An 18,346-nucleotide genomic window follows, 5' to 3' on the forward strand; every position below is an offset into this window, starting at 1 on the left:
GTGCATGTTTTGGAATATTAATTGGTAAAAAACAATGCAGTTCACAAAGTAAATTTAAACATTGAGTGTTTCTTTTTCATGTCATGGAGGACCATGCTTTTTTTAATCACTGCATGTATAATTTTGAATATTTATGCTTTATCCTTGAAACTGATGTTAGTATTGCTCAATATTCTCACGATCTAATTTGTACAAAAATCTGTTGCTATGTAAAACCGAATCAGTGATCTGTTGTAATGTGCAGTAATAGCAGTATAGCATCTAAATGTCTTGTGTTTTCCTACTTTAGATTTCTATTTTTACCAAGCCATGAGACTTGACTTTGCTACAGAAGTGGTCATCGGATATCTCACTTCTGTTTCTTGCTGCTGATCTCATTAACTGAGATGTTCTGAACTAGGAACTAGTTAAAAATTTCAGTTCTGTGTGCACGCCAACACGGCTTTTTAAAGTTTTCTTCAGAAATACTCTGCCATTTAGCTGTGTCCTTAAATAATACTTAGAGAAATGTATAAAATACAAGCATGCAAAAAAAAAAACAGTCAACTGCATCTTCATAACATTAGTGTAAATAAAATGCTCATAATTTTGAAATATGTAACAAAACTGTTACAGGATTCTGTGCTGTGATAATCAGTTATCACAGTTATCATAGTCTAATTGCAAAAATATACTCCTATGACTTTACCTGTTTGCTGCATTTGACACAGAAACATAAATGCAATGCTCAGTTAATAAGCAGAGAAAGAAACCGACTAGCTAATTACTGCTTACGCATAGTAACAAAGTCTCAATATGTTACCTGCAGCTGTAAAACGGTAATGTACATTTATTTAGTTCTTATGCATAAACCAGGTAAGTGAGCTGGTCTCTACACTCTTCAGAAGCTTCAGACTCAATCCAGACATGTGTGTGTGTGTGTGTGTGTGTGTGTGTGTGTGTGTGTGTGTGTGTGTGTGTGTGTGTGTGTGTGTGTGTGTGTGTGTATATATATATATATATATATATATATATATATATATATATATATATTTATACACATACAGATAGATGATATACATTGAGATATAGCTATATAGATATATACATAGATATTGATAAAAATCTAGATATAAATATATATATATATATAGACAGCACAGCTGATTTTTCATAGGGCAAGTAAACACTTGCCAAATGTGGGGAAATATGCCATTTTCCCCACTGTAGGCATGAGTGTGTGTGTGCCTTCTGTGGAAGGTTGGACGCCGGGCTGGCAACTCAACACCATAAAACTCCACTGCCAATCATGAGCGGACAGGTGATCCGCTGTGGCAATCCCTAACCGGGAAAAAGCCGAAAGAAGAAGAAGAAGAAGAAGTGTGATCCCAGAGTAGGTATATACAGTGATGGGAGTAATATATTACAATATGTAATATATTACTGTAATATATTACAATTTCAAGTAACTAGTAATATAACTAGTTACTTTTTCAAAATAGTAACTAAATAATAGTAATATATTACTTTTTTACTGACTAGTAACTTAAATGTGAGTTACTTTTGATTTACTTTTGCTTAAACCAGTGGTTCTCAACATGGGCAATATCACCCCCTAAAGAGCGATAGAAAACTTCCAGGGGCCATGGATAGTATGGATAGCAATCAGATGTTAAGAGGTAATAGAGGCTTTGAGGGGCAATTTGGATAAAAAAATTCCAACATAATGTTGGCACAATTCTTAGCACGTATCATTCATAACATACCTCTCAACTGTACCAAATTCCTCAGCATTTCCCAGTTTTAGAATAAAAATATTGGGGTGCCATGAATTCTCAATTGGCCCCATTAAATCCCGATTTTGACGTGCAGACAAGGGCACCAGAACCATCCCACTTTTAAGAGGCTTTAATTAAACAAAAACACCCCACGATGGCGGTATGTTCAACCTTTAAGGAAGACCATTTGCTACTCCTTACTGACTACAGGAACAATTGCCAATGTCACTGATTTCATGACCCACATGTAGGTAATGCCGGATGAGGGGTATAAGGATTTAGATTCAGGCATCTATTATTCTAATTCACTTACAGATTTTGTCAGTATGCATTTTGAACAATAAGATATACTGAATTTTTGAAATCCTCAACAATTTAACAGAAAATCAAGCATTTGGCAGAGGCAGGGCAAAAAACAAAGGCAAAATTAGGAATAATTGGTAGGTGCAATCACATATTATCCTGCTGTTTGTAAGGTGGACGTCATGTTAGTGAGTTTGTGTTTCAAATGTTTCCCTGATATAAAGAAACACAGTTTAAGAGCCAGTAGCCCACAGAACTCATATACTGCTTAGCATCTCAGCACAAAAAATTTAAACATAGCCATTAACCAAAAGTTATATGTGGAGGGGACAATTGTTTGAAATCAGGAACAATTTTTCAATAGGGCGCTTATAAACTTAGAAAGGTTTTGGAATGACATGTTTAGCGTTAGTGTATATTTTCTGAAGGATATCAAGAATTAAAAACATTTTTGAGAAAGAGTAATACACCGCAGTCAGCTAATAATGATAATAATTAGAGCTGTACTCGACTGATGTAACCATAGAATTCTGCACAAGCATGGTGTTTCGTTAAGTTAACATAAGTGCAGCTCGTAGAGGTTGTACAAACTAACAGAGCCATGCAAGTTAAGTCCATGGGAAGAATGGGAAAAATATTTTAACTGTCCTCTACAGGCGTATGTGGTATAATTAAAGGTTGTAACTACTAGGTATCTTAAGTCGCAACATTAATAAAAAGTAAAAGCAGTAGCTATGAAATCCAGCATTTAACTTCTGCTTTAAGACTGGAAAGCAGCAACTTCAACTCTAGTGTGACTACTAATGCATGCTATGGATGTAAACTCATTCCGCACTTACTGTGGAATTTAAACTAGCCATGCCAAAGTGTGAGTGAGTGTACGAGTGTACAACCGTACGCGTATGTGTGTTAGTTAAACTGGTGATTCATTTTTCTGTATGAGAGAGAAAGTGTGTGTGTGTGTGTGTGTGTGTGTGTGTGTGTGTGTGTGTGTGTGTGTGTGTGTGTGTCTATGTAATTTAAACTAGCCATTCGTTTGAGAGATAAAGTGTGTGTGTGTTACTGTGTCAGAAAGTAGGCGTGTGTATGAATGTGTGGCTGTGTGAGAGCAGAGAAAAAGGTAGATGCATGTGTGTGTGTGTGTGTGTGTGTGTGTGTGTGTGTGTGTGTGTGTGTGTGTGTGTGTGTGTGTGTGTGTGTGCAACAAAAGAGTGAGTGTGTGTGTGTGTGTGTGTGTGTGTGTGTGTGTGTGTGTGTGTGTGTGTGTGTGTGTGTGTGTGTGTGTGTGTGTGTGCCTGCGCGTGCATAACATACCTCTCAACTGTCCAGATTCATTCTCATAGTTTTGATCTGTTTCTCATAAAATTTCTGGTTTTCTGGTTAATCACTGAGGACTGAAGTCACTAAATAATAACATATATGTGTTTCAGACTTCATATCCTTTATAAAATGCATACTAACACAAATCCAGTTATTCTAACTGCTTTCTAAGTTTATAAGACCAATATTTTAAATTTTGTCACTGTTTTTTGGCCTTTGTCCTCCAATTATGCTAGTCTTTGACCAGATGTCTTGTGCTAAGAGGTTGAGAGGTATTGTACTGCAGAATTTAGAAAGTAACAATTTATTATGTATTAAATTTAAAAGCTGTTATTTTGTATTGTTTTGAAGTTGCAATAAAAATTAAGTGATGCAGTTATCAAAGAGGAATGCTGCAAACAACAAGGGCCTCCTCCCTATGCTAAAGTCTGAGATAAACATGCCACAAATAAATTTAATTCCCCAAGATACCACACTCTTGATGCTGGTATACATACCTTACCAACCAAATGTTTGCCATCCATCACATATTTCAGTGTTGAACACAGCTGTTTCATTACATTTATGTGGTATTATTTGTGCTGCTTAATAAAACAAGACATTTAGCAGTACATCACATTCCACTGTGAAACTTTTTACAATATTTTTAATGTGGTATTTTAAGCACACACTGCTGTACTCTTAAAGAACAATACTGCTACAGCTTCTACATATATAATGAGTACAACACTACTGCTTTACAATTTAGTTATTGTATACGTTCCAAAAGCATTACTTTACTGTTTTATTCAGTCGTTCTCTGATATTTAATTTAACCAATTCAGTGTTGTGAGGGAGTAGCAGTCCCTCATAGCAAGCAGTGGGTGCAAGGTAAACAAACAAATCATGGGTACAGAGCCAGTCTATAAGGAGACACATACACACACAAATACATATGTCATATTGTATATACTCATAGACAATTTGGAGGATTGTCAGTTGACTAGTGTCCTGCCTTTTAGTGACAGTTAGAGGTTATGAGTCAGTACCCAGCATCAGCAGCTACCAGATTTGTTTACAAAACGTACTAATGCACATTGGTATTTACATAAGTACAAGAGCCAGAAGGTTTCCGAATCATATTTATTTTATCCATTGATCAGATTGACCTGATACCCACATATTGACAACAACAGTGGCTTGTTATGCCACTGATTGTTTTGACAGAGTTTAGTTTCCTATTAAGATTAATAGAGTGCACAGTTCTTTTATATATGATGTTACAGTTACAGATGTATGTTATTTTTATGAATTTATATAAGGGTGCAGCTAATGTGCCATTAGTGTGTATATGCTAGAAGTGTGGTAGGACAGAAAGTAGAATGCAAAGTGTTTTACATGCGTATTGCGTACTACTACCCTTAATATATTTTGTTAATGCTGTAAAGGGACTTTAAACTGGTGCTTCTGTGTGAATGTATATTTACAGAGTTAATGTTAAATTGGAGAACATTTTCACAATTATTTGAATGTTGATATCCCACAATTCCATTGCAGTGGGTGGAGTTACATTATTATACATGTAAATGTTATGTTTATTAGTGTCCAGAGTTTTGGCCAGTTGTACCTACTTTTCATGGGCCTTTCTCCAGATTTTTGATGTCTCCAGTTTGAAAGGTATGATTCATAATAGATCATTAGAGTTAGTCTGGAGCATAATTTACTTCATTTTTAGCACTGCAAGGAGGTGAAAGCTAACGATGACCAGACTCTGGCCCTGCCCTGGTACTGTGGGACTCTCACCTACTAAAACATCCCCAACAGTGGGACAATTCTAGCTTGCTAGAGATCATTTCCTTATCTTTCTGTATAATAAATGGCATTGGTTCTCCATACCGCCATCAATCAGACTCATACTCACTACTCATTAGTTTAACAACAGAAGTCCCAACCCACTGCACCAAGCAGGACTCTTCAGGTGGATCAATGTTCAACCAGCTTTTGTCTTGACAATCTTTTGTTATGTTCTGTTTAAAATTCTTTTTGGGTTTCAGTTTTTAGTTACTGAAAATAGATAAAATGTGATAGTTTTTTGTAGGTCTTGTGCTGCTGGCTCTGTATGGTTTGGTTTAATTATTATTTGTGACTCATCAGTCTGCAAAACAAGGGCAGCCATGGTGGTGCAGCGGTTAGCATTGCCGCCTCACAGCAAGAGGTTCTCCAGTTCGATTCTCCGCTGGGGTGCCTTCTGTGCGGAGTCTGCATATCCTCCCTGTGGTCGCGTGGGTTTCCTCCGGGTGCTCCGGTTTCCTCCTACATCCCAAAGACATGCTGTAGGTGGATTGGACACTCTAAATTGACCCTAGGTGTGAGTGTGTGCCTTCTGTGGAAGGTTGGGCGCTGGGCTGGCAACTCGACACTGTAAAACTCCACTGCCAATCATGAGCTGTGGTGACCCCTAACCGGGAAAAAGCAGAAAGAAGAAGAAGAAGAAGAAGATCAGTCTGCAGAACAAGTGGAAGTAGAGTTTTACAGTGTCGAGTTGCCAGCCCAGCACCCAGCCTTCCTCAGGAGGCACGTGCATGCACACTTAGGGCTAATTTAGAATGTCCAGTCTACCTGCAGCATGTCTTGTGAATGTGAAAGGAAACCAGAACACCCAGAATAAACCCACATGAACACAGGGAGGACATGCAGACTCCGCACAGAAGGCACCCCAGCTGAGAATCAAACCAGAGAACCTTTTACTGTGAGGTGATAACACTTACACTACTGTGCTGCCCAGCTATAAAGACTCGTCTGCTGGAATGTTTCAACTGTTAAATGCTATTCATCATCATCATTGTAACATTGTGTATACAACTTTAATAATACACTTATATACATGTACTTACTTGTGTGAGTAAACCTCAATATTATAATTGATAAATAATGCTTATGTAAAAGCAACGTGTTGCTTTAGTTAGTAATTAGTAATAGTAATGTATTTTTTTTAGAAAAGTAATAAGTAATTGTAATATATTACTTTCACTGAAAAGTAACTAGTAATAGTAACTTATTACTTTTATAAGTAACTAGCACAACACTGGATTTAGAACTGAGAATGGAGCAACACTGTCATTTAGCCATGTTTCTGCATTCTGAAGGATTTGTGGAATCTGCACCCATGTGAAGTCTAATCAAGTTTAAAAAATAGGTATGTACCTACAGACTTAATACAGTTGAGTAGTCTATTGTCATGTATGAATGAGTACTGTACAACCTATGATACTGTGGTGTCCTATTCAAGATTAGGTTCTCTGCTTTGTCATTTTTGAGTGCTGTGCTACTCCAATAGTTAAAATCCAGCTCTGTTCCTGAGGCAGAGTACCCATTTAAGCCTGACAATATGCAAATGCTGCATTCCAATGGACTGCATTGTATGGCAGAGAAAGGTAATGAGATTCAGAAACATGCTACGCAACTGAATCTTATTATATATCCCTGGCATGCCATGAACATCACAGAACCTTCAACATAGCTCCCAAAATTCCACAAATGTTGCCTGCCCCACAGTGTCACATGTATGACAAATAATGCATGCACAACAGATAAAAACTCTGTCACGTATGTATTAGCATGTGAGATGCTACGAAGAAGGAATGCTTCACATCTGTCCTAAAAAAAGCATATCAAATGATCAAGTGCATAGTTTTTTACTACTTTATTTAGATGACAAACCACTGGGTGTAACTATAGATAACTCCCTTAGTTTCTCTCTCCATATAGGACAAACCATTAAGAAAGTAAATACCAAACTAGGTTCACTTTACAGGATCAAGCACAACCTTGCACAACTCACAAAAATCACTGTGGCTAGATCCTATTTACTATCTTCACTACTTTATGCATCCCCACTACTGACTAACCCTAAAAAAAAAAGACCTTAAAAAACTCGAAACATGCTACCACAAAATTGCCAAATTTGCCTGTCAGACAACATATAGGGAACACCACTACACATCACTTATTAACCTTGGATGGCTAGAACTCCCAAATGTTATTAGTAAAAGTCAGCTTACTATCTGTCATTCCATCCTTTACCACCCAAAAAGCTGTCCTGCCCTAATAAACATTATTTCCCCATACTCTACCAGCAGACAATTATGATCAACTGATAAAAAATTGCTTAACATCTCCAAAGCAAACAATAAGCACGTTCTATCAACTTTCTCTAATGCCATATCTAAACTTTGGAACACTACCCCAAACACCATACTATCCACTGCTAACCCTTCTCATTTTAAAAAAGCTTTTAGGAACCTTTCTCAAAATAAGCTGGCTCTGTTCTTGCCAAGCCCCAGGTTGACCCCTGCCACAAAAATCCTAGCTGCTCTTTCTCTATCCTCCACCCCTCTTTAAACTACCGACTTATTTCCTTCTTGCCTAAGAAATTAAATGAATTATACTATGTAATTATGTTCCTATGGTCTAATTCACATCTGTCTTATTAAGGACAACCTCACTAGCTTATACTGTTTTGCTTCCTTGGTTTCTAACCTATTCTCTTGCTAACCCCTCAACCTTACTATCACATCTCATCCTTCTCCCTTCTCAGTACATTTGATGTAATTGTACATACTACTATATCTTTGATACAGTCATTTAAATTTTTGTAATACATTAAGTTGTAACTGTACCTACTTCTATATCAGCGATGTCTTTGCTTGCATTGTTTGTACTCGTTTTATATTTTTGTATCATTGTTGTATTATTTTGTGTGGAGCTTTTCTCCCCAGGCCTCTGCTGAAAACGGGCTCCAGCCCAGTCAAACACTCCCAGTAAACAAATGTTAAATAAATAAATGTAATTATGCTCTCATCATATAAAGTGGTCTTTCAAATTCTAAAGTATGTAGTTTTTATGTCAACAGACCTATAGTTATTACATCTAATACACTGGATTTGTCTTTACTGTATGCTGAGCAGCCACCCAATTGCTTCCTGGTTCTGTTTCATCTGGCAGTATCTTTGGGTGATGTCATAGAGGGGAAAGTAACTTGTGGTTCAATACCTCAAAGTATTGAGTCAAAGGGGGTCCTGATATGCCAGTAACTTATGATGAGATTTTATAGCATTCTTTGTTATTTAAGCAATAATCCACAACTGGTTTGCCCTTGTGATCAAACCATGACAACTGTGGGTAAATCCTGATATCCCCACACTGAGCAATGGATTATTTCTATTATACAATTACATTAAATTGCTCACCTTTCTTAAATAATGTCATTGTATAAGGGTGCTGCAGTGTTCATCTACATTTTTCCTTCATTGCTGACCTACTAAGCATGCTTATGGGCCTTGTGTCCCCACACTTGCACAGTACATTAGTTCACTACAAGAGAAGAAATTAAGAAAAGAGAATCTCCATCGCTATTTTTTTCTGTCGAAAATTTACAAGGGAGAAGAGCAAAAACAGAAGTAAAATCAGGTACATTTCTGTTTCTTTATTTTTGAGAATGTACCTCATTTTTCTTCTATTTTTGTTCTGTCCTTCAGCATATTCAAAGAGAAAGTCTGCCTACTCAATAGTACTTCAACAGCCAGAAATTATTCTAAAGGTATATGTTGTTTGTCTTTCGGCTTTTCCCTGTTAGTGGTCACCACAGCGGTACTCCGGTCCACTAATGATTGTCAGTAGATTTTCACAAACGCCAAGGTGCCAGCTCGATGTTCAACCTTCAACGAAGGCACGCCCATTTACGCATGTCTTTCAAACGCCCACCCAACCACGGGAGGACATGCAGACTCCACACAGAAGGCACTCCCAAGCCACGCCGAGAATCTTGAAAATGGGCACACTGATTGGGCTGTCCAGTTAGCGTGCTGATTGCCTTGTTTCTGAATACAAATGAGACCTCTTTGTATAATTATGCATGTATGCCCAACTGGGAAAAAATACTTTTCGGTTGAGGCCCTGGGAGCAGAACACTACCAACAACATAAAAAACATTTAAAACAGGTAGTGAAATAACAAACAATTAGAAAAGTAAAAATAAATGCATTACATGTCATATACAAAAATAATAAGAGTTACCCACCTCAGTGAAGGAAAAAAGTTCTGAAACTGACAAAAGTTATTATAAAAGACTTAACAGGAGAAGTTTCTAAGATTCTTTCAGATATAGTTGTAGAAGGGATTTGAATTGTTGTGAATTTTTGGTAACCCACAATGCTAGAGGGATTTTATTCCCAGGCTTTGCTACATGGTGAGAGCAGAGGGAGTTTCCAGTAGTGTTATAGGAGGCTGTTGGCAGAAGCAGGAGCTTATCTCGGGGCTAAAGAGCTTTGCCAGGTGAATATTTCTCACCAGGTTTAGTAAGGATGGGTATTTGGATGATTGATGATGATGTGTATAATTAGTAACTGAGAGTAAGTAAGATTGTTTGCCACTTCCATTTAGCTTAACAATCTTAGGGCTTTACATTGATGTGTTCTAGAATAAAGATTAAAAGCAAATTGGGCAACATTATCATAAAATTATTCCATTTTATTTAGCTGCGATGACTGGAGGTTTGTAAATCTGGAAGAACCATATAAGAGGGTTAAGTAAGAAGTTACTCATATTTTTAGTGGTGTCGGTCAAAAAATGTTTTGACACATACAAAATGCCTAGCTTTTGGAGTGCAGTGGTTTAAATGTGATGATAAACAATAATAATAATAATAACTCCTACCTGGTTAGATCCGGCCACAAACTAATCACCTTGGAAATCCACATCCTTCCCACCCCACCCCACCCCCGCAAACATAACCACCATGAAAAACTTCTCCAACGCTAACTTTGGACTGCTAAAAACAGAGGTGGCTAACTTCACGGCACCCATGCAAATAGAGAATAGTTGCATGACCGCCGAATCATACAACAATGCACTGTACGAACACATACACAAATGCATGGATCTCGCCATACTTAATAGAAACAAGATGCTCTCCTCCAAAAAAAAGGAAGCCAATATGGTGGTCCCCTGACATAAATAAACTCTACAACAGAAGGAGGAAAATGATGAGAAATAAGGTGAAGTCCCAAGACTGGAAAAACTCCCTTATCAGCCTCAACAAAAAGTTGAGATCCCTCATCAAATCCTCTAAAGCTAACTATGAAAACAGAATTGCAGCAGATAGTAAAGACAACCACAAGGGCTTCTATAGTTATGTAAAGAATCTCCATGGCAATACCCAGATTTGCTCTGAGCTACTCCATAATGGTACCTCCTATACCAAGCCAACAGATATTGCTAATATACTGGCCGACAAACTCAGTGCCAACTTTACCCCTCTCCCCCAAAGGACCAATCCCAATACCAGTAGATTGCCAGGCACTCCATATTACTGCTGCACAGGTTAAAACAGCACTGTCCAAGGCCAAGAATACAGTTTCTATGGGACCTGACAATATCCCTGGCTGTGTTATGCATGAACTACAGAGTGAACTGGCACCTCACCTGTGTGCTCTGTTCAATCACAGCCTCAACTCAGGCTTTGTCCCTACCGAATGGTGCACTGCTACAGTCATGCCTCTCCGCAAAGGAGGAGTGACTACAGACCCTGGGAACTATCACCCCATTAGGCTGATGAGTCTGATATGCAAAGCTATGGAACGCATCATCATGGACCTAATAAACAAGGATATAGGGAATCTCCAAACTCTGGATCCCACGCAGTTTGGTTTTGTGAAAGGTAGATCATGGCTGTTCAACTTGGTTGACTTCTTTGAGTCAGTCACCAGAGCTGTGGATGAAGGCAAGTGATTCATACAGCCTACCTTGATCTAACCAAGGCCTTTGATACCATTCCCCACTCAGGAATCACAGAAAAATTCACTAAGCTAGGCATCAACCCCTATATCACTAGGTGGGCTGCAAACTGGCTCACAGATAGAACCCATAGTGTGAAAGTACCTGGCTCCATGTCAGACTGCTGACCAGTCACGAGTGGAGTCCCACAGGGTTCGGTCCGGGGTCCTCTCCTGTTTGATATCTACTTCTCTGAAGTCCAGGCCAACACGAAGCGACTCTGGCTGACAAAGTTCACAGACGATTGCAAGTTGGGAGCTATTATTAACTCCCCAAGTGATATTGACATCCTACAGAAAGGCCTCATTGAGACCAACAACTGGTGTCAGAACCATGGCCTTAAAAATGTGTCATCATCCCCTTTCCCATGAATTACCACATCGATGGTAGTCCACTGAACACAGAAGGCATTATAAGAGATCTGGGAACACAAGTTGACAGCAACCTTTCTTTTGACCACCACATTGCCACTGTGGTCAGAAAGTCCTTCTATGTGGCACATCTCATTACTTAGGGTTTTGCATACAGGAAGAAAGAGGTCATTGTCTCCCTCTATTCTTCCCTCATTAAGCCAATCATCGAATACAATGCCCCATTTGACATGTACCTCACTAGACACCTCCAACAACTAGAGAGGCCACAAAAGTACCTCACAAAGAGAATCTTAGGCCTTAAACACTGGTCCTATATAGACAGACTCAAAAGACTCCAACTATTCTCTGTCTCATATCATCTACTTAGAGGCGATCTCTGCTTGACTTACAAAGCCATGTCTGACCCGGCTCTGTTAGAAATGTTACATCTAAAGAAATCCCAATCCCTCCGCACCACATGCTCCAGAGACCTCAACCTCATTACCACAATCAACAGAACATGCTGGAGGGACAGGTTCATAACCCAGAGACTGCCCATGCTATGGAATAGACTTCCCGTACATGTCAAACAGAGCAACTCACTGGCCCAATTCAAGAGAAATATTAATGAGTGGATGGGAAGTAGAAAATTCACCCCGGGGATCACTGCAGTGGCTCTACTCGACAAAGGCACTGGGAACTAAGGTCGGGTGGCACGATGATGCCAGGGTAATCCTATGGGCTAGGTTTGTAAAGGCTCCAGGGCTATTAGCCTAGTACACACCTATGAACCTATGATCACCCTGTGGTAGACAACTATTTACTGAAGTGTAATATTTGTGTTATTGCACTGAATGCCAAACACTGAACACTTTACAAGAAGTCTTAGTCTGTTCCATTTCTCTTTTATTACTTTTTGTTTAATATTAAAGCACTTGGTTATGTACTGATTTATTGCCTGATTACCTCATTGAATGACTGACTGTGATCCAGTCTGTGTCCCTTTTTGTACTGAAATCTGTTTCTGGCTGTAGAGAACATGCATCTCCACTACAAGTTGTTTAACCACCACCAGCGCATCATCAGAATGTGGAATCACATGCCTCAGAATCAGAAAAAGTACTTGGACAAGTGCTCAACATGCAGTACATGCAAATATACATTTACCAGACTTATAGTTCCGATGAATAAACTAAAGTAAAAACTACATATTTCAAAATCAGAAAGACCATTTTACATGTCAAGAGGATAATTATAGGAAAAAGAAATGATAAGAAGAAAAAGTTCCACATAACATTAAAACCCTTTAGAAGCAAGAGGTTTTGAGTTATCCTCTGTGTAGGAAGGTGAAATCTGCAATGGAACACTGCCACATGCCCACAAAATCCTCAGCCAACATTCTCCCATCTCACTCTTCTGTTGCCTAAGACCACCACATGTAGTGATTACAGTACCAGCAGTACCAATTCACACATACAGGTGGAGCACTTCCAGTGCTGCAATGGCCCATAGACCTACAAGAGCTGCACTTGTTGTGTCTTTCGGCTTTTCCCGGTTAGGGGTCGCCACGGCGGAACTCCGGTCCGCTAATGATTGGCAGTAGATTTTTTTTTTATGTGCCGAGTTGCCAGCCCTGACGCACAACCTTCAACAAAGGTACGCCCATTCGTGCATGTCTCCAGACAGAAGACGCTCTAGCTGAGAATCAAATGGGACACAGTAAAATTGCAGTCATGTGTACTTGCAGGTGGAATTATAGAGTGTCATTGTGGTATAGTGCAACTGAAGAGAGAGAGAGAGAGAGAGAGACGGAGGTAAGAGCATGTGTGTGATGAGAGAGAGAGAGAGACCATACACAGACATATCATGTTTAGTTTATGATGATTTGGTAAGATGGAAGTAAGTTTTATAACTGTAGGAGGGAATTAAATATGGAGTCACACCATATCATGCTTTCATAGATTAGGGATAACTTAAAAAAAGAACTCATGCCTGATTGCATCTTACCAGTGACAAGCTGGTCAGCAAACTCAGTTCCTCGCCATATTGCCTTATTAAAAAGAAGATCAGGGGCGTGTCCAGTAAATCTGCACCATGTAGGAGATAGTAAGAGATAAATGGACACAAGGTTTCTTAGTCAGGACAGATGGTAGGTCTGTGTCGTGTGATGCAGAGTGCTGTTATTACAGGGTCACAAGAACAACACTGGTAACAATGCTGATTAGATCTATAGCTCAAAGACATGATAACAGTGGATAAGCCAGTGAGAAAGTCCTGAGAGCTGTGTGTTAGCTAGAGGTGGGGAGATTATAAAGTAAGGTATAGGAATGTTAAGAAAACATAAGCAAAACATTTAAACCTATAGTCACTGTCAGTATTGCAATTAAAATGTTACTGTGGGAATTTCAATGGGAAATGTCAATTCCTATAAAAACAGTTCAGCTTGATATCTGCCTCAATGGCACAGAGGCTGAACTTTGTCTATATTTCATTTTACTCCAGTTCACTGGGTGCTGTGAACAGTGGATGATTGACTGGGGAGACTGCAGCTGCCAGCTTGCATGCCACTCCTGGTTGGAAGGACTACGTCACTTTATGTATCACCTTCCTATGAATGCCTGAAAAAGGGTGAAAAGCAGCACATTCCCATATATTGGATCTGGCATTAGGACTGCCTGTGGCATGCAGAAACATACTTAATTGAAATAATAAGTGCCTATAATGAGCAGCTCTGTAGAAGATACTGTAATAGACATGGTGGATAAGAAAACTACCCCCAAGCTGCACTTTGGAAGTCAACATTCTGGTTGCCCCCAACTCTACCCATATGTAAGTAACAAGCAGGTAGAGAAGCCGCAGGTTAGGAGAGAGTCTAAAGAGCCACTGTTTGACATGATAATGTAGAGGGGGTATCTTACATTAAAAACTATTCTGACTTGAAGCAAATCCTAACCACATGGCTTTTTTCTAATACAAAACAGGAAATAAAGGTATAAAGATTTAGGAAGGTGGGCAGGTGACTAAAAGAAATAAAATGGATTAGACAGAGCGTCACTTTTAAAATATTGCATTGGTTTTGAGGAAATCCAACATTATCATTATTATTAGCAAAAGCAACTTAAACTGTAGTGATCTTAAAAAAATCTTCAGTTCATCTGGTTTGTATTTTACTGTGCATGCAAAACACGTTTTGCAACTAAACTGTATATAAAAATGTACGTGGACTGTAGCAAATACAAATGTTTTCATGCACTTATTTTGTTTTCTGTTCAAATTTATTATATAATATTGTATGTGAAAAGACTTTTCCACCATATAAAGAAGGCTAGTTAGTTACACCAACTTGGATGTAACAGGTCAAAATAAGCAAATTCAACAGAAATGTAGATATGTTTCCCGAAAAGCTAGGAAATAGGCAATGATTTCACCCCAAAAGTGTACATTAATAATATCTAGGGTAACACTATTGTGGCACTGTTTCTGTGCTTAGGGTTTTCTTTTAAGTTTGCTACCGGCTTCAAAAGACTCATAAATGTACATCCAGCTATGTAACATTATATTGTACAGCCTGCTATGTAACATTTTTATCATTTTACTAGGTCATGTCGCAAAATAGGTTTCCAGTCAGGGTGAAATAAAAACAAGAATAGCTTTCAACTGCATTCTCGATGCTGAGTGTATGAAGACTTTTGAGTTTCACAGTACAAAGTGCTACAGCTACAGTATATGAATAAGCAACATATGCATAATTCTTAAATTTGTGGCCTCTCAAATAAGACCTTGGTGGTTCTCCTAAGGGGTTGTATACAATGCGCTGATAGTTGTTCTTTGTTCAAGGATTTGTACTACTATAAGTATCAGTCAGTAGAAACAGTTCAGCATCTAAGCAATACATAGGATCATAGGTTCATAGGTTCATAGGTAGGTACTAGGCTATTGGCCCTAGGACCTATACAAGCCTAGCCAAAAAAGTACCCTGGCTTTCGACACCCAAGAAAATTATTTTCCTGTGCCCCTGTCAAGCAGAACCACAGACGTGATCCCCAGGGTGAATTTCCTATTACCCATCCAATCATCAAGATTTTTCTTGAAGAGTGCTAATGAGGAGCTCTGTTTGACACAGATAGGTAGTCTGTTCCAGAGTATGGGAAATCTCTGGGACAGGAATCTATCCCTCCAGCATGTTCTGTTTATTGTGGTGACAAGGTTTAGGTCCCTAGAGCGTGAAGCTCGGAGGGATTGGGATTTCTTTAAGTGGAGCATGTCCAACAGCTCTGGGTTTGACATAGCTTTGTATGCTAGGCAGAGATTGCCTCTGAGTAGGTGCTATGCGATGGAGTAAAGCTGGAGCTTTTTGAGTCGGTCTGCATAAGGCACCAGTAATCCTCTTTGTGAGGTGTTTTTGCGGCCTTTCCAGTTGTTGTAGATGTCTTGTGAGGTACATACCAAAAGGGGCACTGTACTCTATAATGGGTCTAAAGAGTGATGAGTAGAGGGGAACAATGACCTCTTTTTTTCTGGATGAGAAACCTTTTGTGATGCGGTGTGCCACATAGAAGGATTTCCTGACCACTGTGGTGATATGATAATCAAAGGAGAGACTACTGTCCACCTGTATCCCAAGGTCTCTTATCACACTTTCGGTGTTAAGTAGGCTACCGCCTATGTGGTAGTTCATGGGTACAGAGTTTTTACCAAAGGGGATGGCAATTCACTTTTTGGCATTGAGCTTGGGACCATGGCTTTGACACCAGGCCTCTGTCCCAGTGAGGCCCTTTTGTAGGATGTCCACATCATTACAAGTTTTGATTATGGCTCCTAGTTTGCAGTCATCTGTGAATTTAGTTAGCCAAAGACCTTCTGTGTTAGCCTGTACTTCAGAGAAGTAGATACCAAACAGGCGAGGACCCAGGCCTGAACCCTGTGGTACTCCACATGTCACTGGTCTGAAGTCTGATTTGGAGTCTGCTACTTTCACAGTGTGGGTTCTGTCAGTAAGCCAGTTGGCAACCCATCTTGTGACATAGGGATTTATACCTAGTTTAGTGAGTTTATCTATAATTCCAGAGTGGGGGATGGTGTTGAACACCTTGGCAAGATCTAGATAGGCTGTGTGAACCACCTTACCCTCATCTATGGCTTTGGTGACTACTTCAAAGAAGTCTATCAGGTTTAGGAGATATGATCTGCCTTTTACAAACCCAAACTGTGTGGGGTCCAGAGTTTGGAGAGCTCCAATGTCTTTGTTTATGAGTTCCATGATGATACGTTCCATGGCCTTGCAGACCAGGCTCGTCAGGCTAATGGGGCGGTAGTTCCCGGGGTCTGTTGTGGCCCCCCCTTTGTGGAGTGGGATAACCGTTGCGGTGTGCAATTCAATGGGCACAAAGCCTGAGGTGAGGCTATGATTGAACATGGTACTTAGGTGGGGTGCCAGTTCGTTCTGTAGTTCGCGTAGAAGGCAGCCTGGGATGTTATCAGGTCCCATGGATGCTGTGTTTTTAGCTTTGGAGAGTGGGGTTTTTACCTGTGCAGCCATGATTACAGGTACTTTGCATTCTTCCAGTATAAAGATGGGCCCTTTAGGGGGTGAGAGGGGGTAAAGTTAGCACTGAACCTATCTGCCAGGATGTTGGCAATATCAGTTGGTTCTGTATATTTAGTGTCATTGTGCTGTAACTCAGAGCAGATCTGAGTGTTGCAATTGAGATTCTTGACATAGCTATAGAATGCTTTGTGGTTGTCTTTTGAATCAATGGTGATTTTGTTTTCATAACTAGCTTTGGAGGATTTTATGAGGGATCTCAGCTTCATACTGAGGCTGACCAGGGAGTTCCTCCAATCATGGGATTTTACTCTTTTTTGCAACAGTTTCTTTCTTCTGTTGTAGAGTTTGTTTATGGCAGAAGACCACCAGATTGGCTTCCTTTTTTTGGAGGATAGCATCTTGGTTCTGTTAGGGATAGCATGAGCCATGCACTCGTGTAAGTCCTTATAAAGTGCATTTGTGTAGGATTCAGCAGTCGTACCTCTATTGTCTATCTGCATGGGTGTCGTGAAGTTTGCCACTTCCGTCTTAAGAAGTGTGAAGTTGGCTTTGGATAAATTTTTTATGGTTGTTTTCCTAATGGGGGGTGGGAGCGGAATGTGGATGTCTAGGGTGATTAGCTTGTGGTCGGATCTGACCAATGAGGAGCTGACCTCTGGTGTGGAACACCAGTCGCCTATGTTGGTGATGACCAGGTCTAGGATATTGCTGCCCCTGGTGGGGGTGTGGATAAGTTGATCCAAGGAGTTGGAATTGATGAGTTCCAGAAAATATTGAGCAAAAGAGTTGGCACACGAGTAGTTTTCCCAGTTAATGGTAGGGTAGTTGAAATCACTCATTATTAGAGTGTTGGGTTGTACCTTAATATTTTCCAGTGTATCAAGAAAAGAGGCATGGAAATCCTGGGGCATGGTGGGGGGTCTCTAGCAAGCTACAATCTGGATTGCAGTTTTGCCCAGAGTTAGTTGAACTTGGATAATCTTGGATGCATTATGCTGAGCAACTAGCTTAGAGGTGTGGTATCCTTAATGAATATGGACACACCTCCACCTTTAGTGTTTCGGTCCGGGTTTGGTGGCCGAAAGATGTGGTATGAATTATAGCCTGGTAATGCAGGGGTGCTCGCTGGAGCTTTGAACCAGGTCTTTGTCACTGCACAGATGTCAATGTTCTCCATTTTAAGGAGTGCCTTGAGTGAGTGCATTTTGAGGTTTAGACTTCTAGCATTGAGCAGCATTAGCCTCAGATTTTTC

This window comes from Protopterus annectens, chromosome 2.part0 (assembly GCF_019279795.1).
Source record: "Protopterus annectens isolate FY-2018-M chromosome 2.part0, PAN1.0, whole genome shotgun sequence".
NCBI classification, from domain to species: Eukaryota; Metazoa; Chordata; order Ceratodontiformes; family Protopteridae; genus Protopterus; species Protopterus annectens.